General features: G+C 39.6%; 1 protein-coding gene across 18 annotated transcripts in view; it reads right to left on the minus strand.

Annotated features, from left to right (window-relative positions):
• Positions 1–13,563, minus strand: part of MSRA (methionine sulfoxide reductase A) — an 813,898-nt gene that overhangs the window by 553,764 nt on the left and 246,571 nt on the right. The gene's annotated exons all lie outside the window — the stretch shown is intronic.

The following is a 13,563-nucleotide window of genomic DNA, read 5'->3' on the forward strand; positions in this document are numbered from 1 at the left end:
TGCCTGACTCAGTTTCTCATTTAATTCAGGTTTCTACACAAACACTAGTCAAAAACAGGGATGGAGTCCCCAGTAAGCAAGGTACACACAGGCTTACTTTTGTTTATTTACTAACCTTTAGTGCACAATTTCAGATGTGGTGAAACCCATGTAAAACTGTACACTACCAGTTAGTAAGAAAACATAATTAAGCCCATATGTACCTTGTTACTGCAAGCCTGTGCATACCTTGCTTACTGGTTAATCTAACCGTGCTCAAAAACTACCATATACATTTGATTACTGGTTATTTTCTGTCTTCTCCATCTGTATACAAGTTTATTGAGGGTATAGATATTATCTATTTGCAGGACTAACTGTAAATTTGATAGGTGAGCCCAGAAAGAAAGACTGGAACGGAAGATATCAAGGTATAGGTCATGGGCAAGAGGTCAAGTTCAGCAAATCAGCTAAAAAGAGCGTAGTGGCAGGTTTCAAAACTCTGGCAATATTTGGAAGCGGTGAAGAAGTAGGCAGAGCATACTAGCACAGCTCTTAATCCTCTTGCTTCTGAAAACATCTGGTTTCATGTCTTCTTCAACGCATTCAAATGAAGGAAATAAAAAAAACAAGTTCAAACAATGCTTGATAGTAATAAATATGTGAATTGTATATAACTTAGGTATTCACATTTGACTATATAAAAACCCTTAAGGTGGGAGGCAGGGCCAAGATGGCGGATAAGTCAAACACTTCCTGTGGTCCCTCTTACAACAAAGACCCCAAAAAAACAAGTGAATCAATTATATATGACAATCTAAGAGCCGTGAACATCAAAGACAAAGTTGAGGAATCAGACTGAGTGGCAGGCAGAGGCACAGACAGTTGAGAAGCAGCGAGGAGCTGCCAGACCTGACCCAGTGGGAACCAGCACTCTGCAGGCCAGGATCCATTGGTGCCAGTGTTGAGGCAAGCAGTGGCATTCAGGACATGTTTTCCATATCAGGAGAGACCGAGTGCCAGAGAATCTACTCACAACTCCAGAATCAGTGAACAGCAGCGATTAATCGGCAAAAGATAAGTACATGCATCTAATCTACCACGGGGATCAAAAAACACCCCTTTGGGAAAAAAACTCTCCCCCATTTACCTGACTCCTCCCTGTTCCGCCCTGGGTCCCGGGCCGGCTTTAGTTATAGCTGCATTGCCTGGGCTGGACGTAGGACCCATTGCTAGGAACCATGCCATGTCCTGAGCCATTCTCCTGGCTTAGAAAGGAAACAAATTAACGAACAGGAAAAATAATCCACCAGCGCCCCTAAACTGGGAACTCAAGGCAGAAAGAGCTCCTTTGCCTAGGCACAGATATCAGGGGTCCATGGATTTTGAATGCCTTTCATGCCTGCATAGACCTGTCTGGGCCCATTTCAACAATATAGGCCCTCATCAGCACAGTACAATAGGGTATATACCGGAAGTCTAACTTCAATTGTTTCAGCTATATGGTGGAAAGGTAGGTTCACGACGTTTGACACTGCTCTGCCTATTAAGCAGGGTCCTCCCCTAATCACATCTGGGGCCTGAGGACTGGTAGCTCCACCCATACCACCTAGCCACCTACGACAGGGGACCAAGGATAAGTGATGCCTCCCAGTCCTTAAAAAGCCAACAGTATTGGGTGTCCATAGTCCAGTTGCAAAACCCACCCAACTAGGTGATCTAGGGAACATGGACATGCTTTCCTCACAGACACTCAGGTGTAGTTGACATCCCCCTGCCTTACTCAGCACATGACCCCCTACTGCAGCCAGACACCTGTGCCTACACCAATCACACCTGCTCATCTAAGACTATAGGTGAGAGCCTGTACCACACACTTGGTGACTGGCTACCTGGACACATAAGTTGAACACATATAATAAAATTAAATGGACAACTGGGTTCACATACCTAGTAACAGCTCTAACCACCTGGTGACAGGGCATTAGAGCTTCAAAGGTGCCAATAATCAAACTAGCTCACTCATGCAACTTATTTGGGCATATCAAAACAAAACAAGAAACTAGGACACAGTAAGCAAACATTAAATAATAAAATAATTTATTGATGGTTCGGAGACAACCAAAACCAAACCCAGTGCCGTCAAGTCGATTCCGACTCATAGCGACCCTATAGGACAGAGTAGAACTGCCCCATAGACTTTCCAAGGAGCGCCTGGCAGATTCAAACTGCTGACCCTTTGGTTAGCAGCTGTAGCACTTAACCATTATGCCACCAGGGTTTTCTTGGAGACAACAGTCGATATCAAATCACATAAAGAGGCAGACCATGATGGCTTCACCAAGCTCCCAAAACAAAGAATAAAGAAATCTTCCAGATGAAGAGAATATCCTGGAATTACAAGAGGTAAAATACAAAAGTGTAATATACAGGACTCTTCAAGAGATCAGGAAGGAGATCAGTCAAAATGCAGAACAAGCCAAGGAGCACACAGACAAAGCAACAAAGGAACTTAAAAAGATTAGAGAAGGGCATAAAGACAAATAAGCTGCAAGAATCTATAGAGAGACAGCAAACAAAAATCAAGAACATGAACAATAAAATTTCAGAATTAGACAACACAATAGAAAGTCATAAGAGCAGAATTGAGGCAACGGAAGTCAGAATTAGTAAGACTGAAGATAAAGCACCTGCCACCAACATATATGAATAAAATTCAGACAAAAGAATTTTTTTTTTAATGAAGAAAACTTCCAATTATGTGGGACTCTATCAAGAGGAATAACCTATGACTGATGAGAGTGCCAGAATGGGGAAGGAGGGGATAACAGAAAATACAGAGACAATTTAAGATTTGTAGGCAGAAAACTTCCCTGATATTGTAAAGATGAGAAGATATCTATCCAAGGTACTCATCAAATCCCACACAGGTAGATCCAAAAGAAAGTCACCAAGACGTATTATGATCAAACTTGCCAAAACCAAAGATAAAGAGAGAATTTTAAGAGCAGCTAGGGATAAACAAGACGTCACCTACAAAGGAGAGTCAATAAGACTATGCTCAGACCACTCAGCAGAAACCATGCTGGCAAGAAGGCAAATGGGATGACATATATAAAGCCTTGGAGGAAAAAAAAACTGCCAGCCAAGAATTATATATACCCAGCAAAACTGTCTCTCAAATATGATGGTAAAATTAGGGCAATACCAGATAAGTAGAACTTTAGGGAATTTGCAAAAACCAAACCAAAATTACAAAAAATATTAAAGGGAGTCCTCCGTTTAGAAAATCAATAACATCAGATAACAACCCAAGACTAGAATATAGGACAGAGCAATGAGATACATACCCAGATAGTGAAATCACAAAAACAAATCAAAGTTAAACGCTCCAAACAGGGAAACAGAGATGTCATTATGTAAAAGGTGATGACATTAAAACAAAAAAGAGGGACTAAAAAAATGTAGTCATAGATCTTTCATATGGAGAGGAAGTCAAGGTGATGTAAAGAAATGAAAGACTGGTTTAAACTTAAAAAAATAGGGGTAAATATTAAGGTAACCACAAAGGAAACTAACAACCTTACACATCAAAATAAAATACAAGAAAAACATAAGTACTCGGCAAAAACAAAATCAACAACAATAAAAAACAGGAAAATACATGAAGAAAAATGACTCAGCACAAAAAATTGAGTGGAAAAAAGAATCTGTCAACAACATGAAAAAAAAAAAAGACATCAAAACCACAGCACTAAACTCATACCTATCAATAATTACACTGAATGTAAATGAACTAAATGCACCTATAAAGAGACAGAGAGTGGCAGAATGGATTAAAAAACACGGCCTGTCTATATACTGCCTCCAAGAGAAAGACCTTAGACTTAAAGACCCAAACTAAAACTGAAAGGATGGAAAAAAATATATCAAGCAAACAATAATCAAAGAAGAGCAGGAGTGGAAATATTAATCTCTGACAAAATACAGTTTAAAGTAAAATCCACCACAAAGGATAAGGAAGGACACTATATAATGATTAAAGGGTCAGTACACCTGAAGGACATAACCATAATAAATATTTACACACCCAACAATAGGGCTCCAAAATACATAAAACTCTAACAGCATTGAAAATAGAGATACACAGCTCCACAATAATTAGTGGAAGACTTCGACACACCACTTTTGGTGAAGGAAAGAACATCCAGAAAGAAGCTCAGTAAGGACACGGAGGATCTAAACACCACAGTCAACCAACTTGACTTCAAAGACATGCAGAACACACCACCCAAAAGCAGCCAAGTATACTTTCTTTTCCAACGCACATGGAGCATTCTCCAGAAGAGACCACATATTAGGCCATAAAGCAAGCCTTAACAGAATTCAAAACATCAAAATATTACAAATCAACTTTTCTGACCATAAAGCCATAAAAGCAGAAATCCATAACAGAAAAAGCAAGGAAAAAAAATCAAACACATGGAAACTGAACAACATCTTGCTCAAAAACAATTGGGGTATAGAAGAAATTAAGGACAGAATAAAGAAATTCATAGAATCAAATGAGAATGAAAATACTTCCTACCAGAACCTTTGGGACATAGCAAAAGCAGTACTTAGACATCAATTTATAGCAATAAATGCACACATCCAAAAAGAACAAATGGCCAAAATCAAAGAATAATCCCTACAAGTTGAACAAACAGAAAGAGGGCAGCAAAAGAAACACCTGGGCACCAGAAGAAAGCAAATAATAAAAATTAGGACAGAAATAAATGAAATAGAGAATAGAAAAACAATTGAAAGAGTTAATAAGACCATAGTCTGGTTCCTTGAAAAGATCAACAAAATCAATAAACCACTGGCCAAATTGACAAAAGAAAAACAGACGAGGAAATAAATAACCCAAATAAGAAATGAGATGGGCAATATCACAACAGACCCAACTGAAATTAAAAGAATCATATCCGATTACTATGAAAAATTGAACTCTAACAAATTTGAAAACCTAGAGGAAATGGACAAATTTCTAGAAACTCACTACCTACATAAAATACCAGAGATAGAACAACTAAATAAACCTATAACAAAAGAAGAGATTGAAAAAGACTAAGTGGGCAGCGCCTAAGTGGGCGAGATGAGAAGGTAGAGGAGGACAGAAGCTCACTGAATGGACACAGGAAATACAGAGTGGAGAGGAGGAGAGTGCTGTCACATTATGGGGAGAGCAACAAGGGTCACATAACTATATGCGTGTAAGTTTTTATATGAGAAAGTGACTTGAATTATAAACTTTCACTTAAAGTGCAATAAGAAAAGGAAAAACAAAAACAGAAATTTTAGGGTGGCAGAGAACCAAGCAAGCGGGGACAGAGTGTCAAAACTAATACCACTGCTGAGCAGGAGAGCTCAAGGTAAGCATGGGGTGGATCTTAGGAAAGAGACCATTTTTGTCTGCCCTTTTTGGAATGCTTTGCTGGGCTCCAGTGGGCCAAGGCTTTAGTGAACACACAACCCAGACCTTTCTAAGTAGGTAAAATTTCATTCTTTTCCAATAAAACAATTTATTAAGAGCAAACCAGGAAATCAAGACTGTATCAGACTATGTATTCCGGTGTTCATTACAGAAAACAAAGTCCCCACTCTAGGACTCCTAGCTGTGGCAGCATCAAAAGAAAAACAAGTACCCCACAGGTACATGTATTCTAAGCCTTGATCCAAACAGGATCAAGGGTACTAGTTCTTCTCACAACCCAGGAAAGTCTCGTGGAAATGGGGCATTTTTATCATGCTCAGGGCAAAGGCATCAGTAGGTGGCTGCCTCCAGAGAAAGAAAAATGACATCCAGGCCAGCTCCAAACACAGGGCATCCTGAGATCTACCTAAGCAGGGGCTGGAGAAGCACACAGACTCTAAACAGCCATAGTTGTGGTCCAAAGAAGGCGAGGGCAACACCGGAGCAGTGATTCTCAAGGCAGCCCCACATCTCCCTCAGCCTTGATCCCTGAACAACTAACTACATGGAACAGAATGGCACCCACCCCAAGCCAACTGGGCTTTATGTAAGCAAAAAAATGAATTTCTGTTTTGCTGGACCGCTAAGATTTCAGAGTTTATCTGTTAGAACAACTATGGTTTAAAAAAAAGTTAAAATACTAGGTGCTCTGCACGTTACAAGAATGTATGAGAAGACACTGGCTTCAGAATATAACAGAATAAGACACCATTATATTTCTTAAAACAAACATCATTCTTAGAGTCTAGACTTCATATTCTTCTCATTGCCACTCCAAGGCAAAACTTTCTTTCTTTTCTTAATGACTGAAAGGTGCAGATACAACAAGCATTATAATCATAAATAACTGTTAGAGTGGAAAGTACCCACAGAGACCATTCAGTCCCATCCTTTACCTGAAAGACAAAGGGACCAAGTCCCAGAGCTCTGAGTCCCACCATTAGAGAGAGAAACTGAACCTCCATCTTCTCTCCTTAGTACCTATGCAGACCCAAATATTTGCAGCTCCTACAAGAAACTTGGCACCCTGGTGGTGCAATGGTTAAAGCATTAAGCTGCTAACCGAAAGGTTGGCAGTTCGAATTCATCAGCTGCTCCATGGGAGAAAGATATGGCAGTCTGCCTCTGTGAAGATTTACAGTCTTGGAAACAATATGAGGCCGTTTTGCTATCTCCTGTAGGGTCTCTGGAAACCCTGGTGGCATAGTAGTTAAGTGCTATGGCTGCTAACCAACAGATCAGCAGTTCAAATCCAACAGGCACTCCTTGGAAACTCTATGGGGCAGTTCTACTCTGTCCTATAGGGTTGCTCTAAGTCGGAATCGACTCGACGGCAACAGGTTTGGTTTATAGGGTCTCTACAATTGTGAAGATGGCACAGGACCATGCAGTGTTTTATTCTGTTGTACATAGGGTCACTATGAATCAGAATCGACTCAACAGGGTCTCTATGAGTTGGATGGTAATGGGTTTGGCTTTTCACTTTGGTATAAGAAACTTAATTCAAACTTGAACGGTTTGCTATATTTTTAAAAATAGATGATAATCCTGTCTTAACACTACATTACTATTGGGGAAAAAACTCAATTATTAAATAGGATGGGACACAGACTCACTATAGCTATCAGAGTAAACTGGATACTGTCAAGGGAGAGATTATTATAAAGAAGATATTTTAAGTCTAATGCCTCTGAATCAACAAAGGCATCCAGAAACTTGCAACAAGGTATAAGTATTAAGGGTCATGTCCCTCTAGCAAAAACAGAAAACAAAAATTACAAAAAGAAACAAACAAAAGCCTTAATGAAGGAACTTCTTCATTTGGCAACAGGTCTAAGCAATAGGTCCAGATACCAGTGCCATCCTTTTCTTCTCAAACACAGACAACAACAGTTGTCTCCCCTACCTCTTTATCTAGTAAAACATCCCACAACATTTCAATTCAGTTTCAATCCTTGATAAAATCTAGCGCCTCCAATCTTTCAACAATATGGCTTACATATCAACCTGGGATACTGTGAATTTCAACTGAAGAAATAAAATCTGAGTTACTAAAATGACAATTATTGTCACTGATGTCTAGGCAAAGTGTTTTGAATATGTTTTCAGTCACTAAGGTGAATATTTAATTTTCTTAGACAAAATGTTTATTATATCTTTATCACTACACTCATAACTCAGTAGTAGCTGCTGACACAAAAATCAGCATTATCGCAGTTAACAGGATTTTGAAATTAGTTTCCTGCTTGTAATGTTACTGTCGTTGAATAGCTAAGATCAATTTGGTTTTACCATCGGTATGTGTTAAACTAAAGGAAATCTATTAGGAAGTGTATATACCCTTGAGCTTTCTGATTTTCACACTTAAGCTCAGGGACAATGCAGACATTTAAAACATCATGGATAATTAGTTAGCCTTTTTACAAATAAGATTTCTTGCTCTGATAGAATCACCAAGTTTGCCAGTCTCAGTAATAGATGTACTCATTAGGAGGTGATCAGATGTGAAATATTTGTTTATCTTTCTGGAATAAAATAGACAGGGTGAAGTTGTAGAAAGGATGCAAGCCTAGAGGACAGGAGACCCAGGTTCTAGAACTAGTTCTAAGTGATTTGGGAAAAGTCACTTTATGTTTTTAACTCCATTTTCTCAACTATAAAGCAAGGGAATCTAAAGACTCCCTCCAGTTCTTAAAATCCTACTCTGCCTCAGCTATACTTAGACTTATCTTCAAATGAAACAGATGCTATGTAGATAACATGAACTTTCAACTAGGTATCCCCAGGCATCTGCAACTTTTCTTCTTTACCAGGCTGTTTTTAAGAAATTCCAGGACTATTCATAGACCTACTGGTAGAAAAAATTTACCAATAAATAAAACCTCAACAAATACCAGATATAAACTGAGAAATTTGTTACAAAAAGAGATCTTAAATGTCCCTAATGCATACATTTTGTCTTCAAAACTGTGGCTAATACCTATAAAAATCAAAACCCATTGCCGTCAAGTCAATTTCAACTCACAGCAATCCTATAGGACAGGGCAGAACTACCCCACAGGGTTTCCATGGAGCAGCTGGTGGATTACACTGTGAACCTTTTGGTTAGCAGCTGAGCTCTTAACTACTGTGCCACCAGGGCTCCCTAATACCTATAAGCAACTTTTAAATCAATGCTGATAAACTATGTCAAACCATTATTTTTATGGTCATTTAGGGTAAGTACTAAAATGTGACCATTTCCTCCAAAAGAAATAGTTGTTAATAATATACTTGTGAAGCACTAGGTACCTGGCAATTTCACTGCTTTAATAACAACAATAAACTTAAAGAAAATGTGCCAACAAAAAGTATCAAAGCTCCAAAACCAAAAACCAAACCCACTGCAGATGAGTCAATTCTGACTCATAGCAACCCTATGGAACAGAGTAGAACTGCCCCATAGGGTTTCAAAGGCTGTAAATCTTTAAAGAAATAGACTGCCATATCTTTTCTCCCGCGGAGAGGCTAGTGGTTTCAAACCGCTGACCTTTCAGTTAGCAGCCTAGTGCTTTAACCACTGCACCACCAGCACTTCTTTATGAAAGCTCAGGAATAAGAAAAGCAATACACAAGTAAATATAGTACAAGCACCTTGAGTTCAGAGAATCATATTTTTGATCCCCCACCGTATCCATCTAAGTGCCTTGTCAGTTACATTACATTGATGGAGTTGTTAAAGTACATAACAATTTTGGGTTGTAGGATCCAAACCAATCCCTTCACAATGAATCAGCATCGACCTGTCTTTGGCTGTGAGTGCTGTGAAAGGTTTCTGAAATCACAAGAGGCATATACTTGACACATTTCTTTAGTGCTAAGTTCTTCAATATCATAATGACACCACTCAGAACATCTACCATTTGCAAAGATACATGAGATGCATTGAACCAATGAGAAGAGCAGCACATAATAAACTGAATGGGTCTGCAGAACTATTTTTCACCCTGAACTCAGTATTGAGAAACAAGAGCTTTATCATAGCCCTGTTTCATTTATAAAATGCATTGAACTTATAGCCCCCATTAATAAGTCTCTAGATAAGATTCTAACTATACTAAGAAAGGAAGCTAAATTATTTAGGGTCATTTCCCAGACAAGAAGAAGGACATAGGTTAACGAAAATAATTTGAAAACACAGCTATTAAGTGATCAGAAGTCCCTGCTGGAATATACTTCTGAAAGTGATGGCAGGAGCCCTAGCTGGGGAATAGATTCTGCCATTCCAGTGTTAATTGGCCATGTGACCTTAGGTAAGCCATTTAATTTCTCTGATCTGTTCTTCAGATCTGGAAAATGAAGACAGTGGTCTAAGTACCTTTTCACAGGATTCTCTTGAGTTGGAATTTTTCTATCTGTATTCTTCATACAAAAATGAGAGAGAAGAAATCAATACTTGTGGAAAAACGTGAAGTCTTCCACAGCTGAAACAAGAGATGGGTTAAAAAAAAAAAAAAAACCCATGGAGTCAATTCTGACTCATAGAGACCCTATAAAACAGAGTAGAACTGCCCCATAGTGTTTCCAAGGAGTGGCTGGTGGATTCAAACTGCCAACATTTTGGGTAGCCTCCGTAAATTTTAACAGGGCTCCTGAGATGGATTAGTGATCCTTAGATATGAACAATCCATTCTGGAGCCCAACTTAACAACTGAGGCAAAGGAACTCTCTACTTGGGAAGACTTAAATCCAAGACTTAGGACTTTTATAGGACTATAAGAAGGCCTCCTGGTACCACACTGGGCTTCCATATCTGCTTCTTCTTTGTCCTTTCTGTCTTGGGTCTTTGTGAACTAGAACCCTATTCTTCCCAGTACTACTCTGTCAAAGGGAGACAGGGTTCATTTCTTTGGGGATGTTTAATTTGAGATGAACAAATGGTTCTGATTTTAGAAAGGACAGATTTAAGGACTTTTCCACAGGCAGGCTTCTTCTGAAACTTCAGTTCTCATCCTGAATTTTAAAACCATAATGTGACATTTTAACATATGGCAAAGAGAGATGAATTTGAGATCATTTCAAATTGCTTAAAAGATCTGCACTAAACACAGATTTCCATCTGGGCTATCAGCAAGAGTAAGTAATTACCATTCAACTTAGGCCTTCCAGTCTATTAGCCCAATACTGATGATTCAGGAAAAGCCGTACATGAAGAACAATATGCTGATAAAAGATAAAATGGAATGTAAGAAAATGCCGCTGCCTTATCCCATTCTGCTATACCTATTGTAAAGAATGAATCAAAAACAAATAAGTTCAAAGGTAAATATTAAGAATATAAAATAGAGTTGTAGCTACCTAGATAAAAGAAGAAAGCAAAATACCTCCTTGAATACATTATAGGCTTCAAAGGATCTTCAGTCATCAGTTACAATGCTTACCTATGTATAAAGACTGGATCTAAGTGATACCATCTTCAAATTGAAAAATTTAAGTAGGCATTCATTCAATAAACTTTAGCCAGCTTTTGCTCCAAGCTAGGTCTGAGGATACAAACATTAATGAGACACTATCCCTACCCTCAAGAAGTTTTAGGATTATTAGGGACATAAATAATTATACCGAATATTACAATACAATGTGACACATGTTGATAGAAATATGGACGGGGTGGAACTGAACCATATCAGGATGTCATTACTGAAGCATCTAACCCAGAGCAGATGGGGCCCTGAAAGGTTTTTGGAAGGAAGGCCAGCCAGAGTTGAGCCTTGAAAGAGAAAGGCGTTAAACCGGGTGAAAAAAGGGGCTACGAATGTTCCAGACAGGGAATGTAGCACATGGAGAATGAGAGGGAACGTGGAAGGTGGGCAAGAAGTATGAGGGTGGGGGTTGGGGGAAATAGAGAGTCTAGAAGATCTATGATGCTAAGAATGCAAGGACCAAATCATGTGGGAAATTTAAAATACTGTAACAAAGAGTTTGAGTGCTATCCTGTAAACATTTGGTTTTGAACCAGGGAAGTAACATGATCAGCAGAAAGATCTACTAATTTTAGTAGTAAGGACAAGAAATTGACGACAAAGACTGGCTGCAGTATTGTGGGAGGGATGCAAGTACAGGAAGGAAAAGAGATTCACGATAGTCCTTTTAACCATACCAAATTGAACAAACTGAGTAAGTTTTCCACTAAGACTAACTAGTTTTAAACTCATCAGACTAAAAATTTTCTTTAATTCAGAATCCCAGTTATCAATTAACCAACGTTTGTTGAGCCCATGTATGGTATACTTACTTTTGTGTGTGGCCTTCCTAGTCACTGTCTTGTAACTCCTACCCAGGTAATTGTGTGATAGGGTAATTGTGGCCTACCAAGGGGATTGGTCAGTTTTGCCTTAAAAGAGCAATTTTAGAGCAGGGAGGAGGAGTCCACCACCAAGGAAGGAGAGACCAGCAGAGAGACCCAAAAGCTGAGACCTGGCAGCAGAGAGCCAGCAGCAGGAGACGGTGCCTTCCCAGCCCATGGAGAGAGAAAGCTGAGTGCCTTTGGGCAGAGGCTCAGGGCCAGGAAAAGGTGTACCTGTGGGCACAGCAGGGAAGAGGCTATCCTGATGGAAGACTGAGTGTTCCTGACCCTGAATTGTAACTGATATTTCCCGAATAGACCCCTAATTGTGAGTATGGTCTGAGTTCTCCGTGGCCATCGCAGTGAGTTATCGAACCTAATAGAGAGTGCTACGGAAGGAACTGTTAGTGTCAGAATTGTTAAAAATGGTGTAGAGAGGAAGCGTGTCTGACCTCTACCTCAGAGGAATCAGCCTTGGGCTTTTGATCTTGGTTCTCCTTCCCCCTTGTGGAGCTGGAGGAGGTTAGACACCTCCCTCAAGCCATTTTTACACCCCGTTACATTCTTGGCATTTGGAGGAATACAAGAATAATGATCACTGTGATTTGGTAACAGTGTGTATTCAAATTAAGGATGTAAGACTAATATACTTGAAACAGGAGACACTGAACATGTATGTTAAATTGTGTAGTAAAAATGATCAGTTGCAGAGGAAGGCAAAGAAAAAAACGGAATGGGCTGAAAAGACTTCAAGGAGGAGATAAACTGTGACCATGAGGCCATCTCTTTAGCACAGGGGAGAAGGTCTTGTTCCTGGAATGGTGAAATGACTGGCATGGCTAGCAAAAATGGTGCATGTAGAAAAGTTATAGGGGAAAGGGCCACATAGATAGCGTACAGCCAGTTACATGGGTCATGAAAACCGTGTTAAACAGTGCTTAGGCTGGCAATGGAAACCCTGGTGGCGTAGTGTTTGAGTACTGCAGCTGCTAACCAAGAGGTTGGCAGTTCAAATCCACCAGGCCCTCCTTGGAATTTCTATGGGGTGGTTCTACTCTGTCCTATATGGTCGCTATGAGTTGGAAATCAACTAGACGGCAGTGGGTTTGTTTTTTTTTTGGTTTAGGCTGGCAATGGTATGGAAGGTGGATCACAGGAAATAAACTTAATGAGAACCACGTTGAAGGAATAAAGTTCAGAACTGGGGACAGCTGCATGGACCAAGGGGAAGAGCTAGATACAAGATCAACAAAACAAAGAGGAAACATCAGAGAGAGCTGATGACCACTAGTTTGGGGACATTAACTACTGACAGAAACAGGAAAACAAAAAGAAGTGCTATGTGAAGTGGTAAGATGATGAATTTGCTTTTTGCCGTAAAGCGTATGAAATCAGAATTGGAAGAGATCTTAGAGGTCATTTCACTGGACTCCTCCAATTGGATGTCTGAATATAGCACACTGAATCTGAGGTGACAGTGCAACAGCCAGTGGAAATGTCCAATAAGCAATGAAAATGGGAGCAGGGTTGAATGAGACCTCAAGACTGCAGACACAGATTTGAGAGTCTGTTGCCACACAAGTAATAAGTGAATCTGTGAGCCTGGATGAGGAGAGAGCTGAAAGAGAAAGCTGAGATAGAAGAGGATAGGACTAAGGGCTAAAACTTGAGCTCAAGAAAGGGAACAGGAGGGGTAAGTGAGCTTATAACGTATCTGGAGAAGAAGCAATCAGAGAAGGGC

Source organism: Loxodonta africana, chromosome 19 (genome assembly GCF_030014295.1).
Source record: "Loxodonta africana isolate mLoxAfr1 chromosome 19, mLoxAfr1.hap2, whole genome shotgun sequence".
Classification (NCBI taxonomy): domain Eukaryota; kingdom Metazoa; phylum Chordata; class Mammalia; order Proboscidea; family Elephantidae; genus Loxodonta; species Loxodonta africana.